The sequence below is a fragment of the Lissotriton vulgaris genome, chromosome 12 (genome assembly GCF_964263255.1).
Source record: "Lissotriton vulgaris chromosome 12, aLisVul1.2, whole genome shotgun sequence".
NCBI lineage: Eukaryota > Metazoa > Chordata > Amphibia > Caudata > Salamandridae > Lissotriton > Lissotriton vulgaris.
Window position 1 is genome coordinate 454,352,217 of NC_141700.1, and position 1,182 is coordinate 454,353,398.

The window sequence follows — 1,182 nt, forward strand, 5'->3', positions numbered from 1 at the left end:
GGGCTGTCTTTCTTCCAGCCGCCCACTCTTCTGACGGCAGCACCCAAAACATAGTTTACTAAAACAAGACATCTTTATGTATTCAACAAATCATACCATTCCAACTGCAGTTACACTCATAGACGCGTCCACTCACCACATACTCTTCACTTTGCAACCCACAACCAGTCAATATACATACTATACTTAAAGTGCATAAATTTCGATCAATAAAAGTACTCTGGTCATGACTTTAAAATTCCATACGACATGTCTCATACTCGAACAGAGCCCGTCGACTCTTGTTCGCGGAATCGATCACCCTGGATTCCAGACCACCAAAAGAATTCACAAAAGAGACAGTCCAGAGACTGCCCTGGGATCATCAGACAGGCGCACCATGAACCCTCTTACAGACTATCCCCCAGTCCTGTGCTGGTTGGGCCGGGCGTTATGGGTGGGACCTCAGACCCCGCGCTTACCCAGTTGCTCCTGGGGGCTTTTCCGAAGAGGATTCGGCAGAGTGCGCGCCCACCGTGCAACACTAAAGCGTCCGACGTTGTCCCAACTAATCACCAAACAAGTCTGTGGGGCATCTGCCCGTGCAATCACACCTCTGCCACGTCAGACCCCCAGATTCCCTGTGGTTCACTAACCACTGTAATCCATATGCAGTTAACTGTTCTTCTGAGCCACTTCTCAAAAGTGCTCGTTCCATACAATAGAATTCACTCACCTGGGGCACTCAGGTCTGATTGAGCGTTCTCCACCGCCTATGTCTTTTATAGACCAACACGGTCAGCTGTTCCCGGGTTAAGCCTGAAGGACTCCGGGGAAGGGATATTTAGCAGCTGGGAGGGTCACTGGGTCGAAGAGTGGAATTTTCCTTTTCTACCACAAACTGGTTTCTCAATTACGATCCTTTTTCAGTCCACCCCCTCGACCAGAACCCCTCCCCGTCCCTCTTCCCCTGTTTACAGGAGGGGACACCAACTGAAGTACCATAAAAATATACCATAGAGCTATACTTACTGATAGCCCATATACCTTATTTACCAAGAATAAGTCAGCCGGCAATGGAGAAGGTTCAAGCGTTTATTTTGCAAAAGCGCCCTATATAGGAGAGCCTCCCTCTCGTCACAACTACCAAAAGTGTGCAGAGGAAACTGCTGGATCACATTCAAAACAGTGCATATATACTTT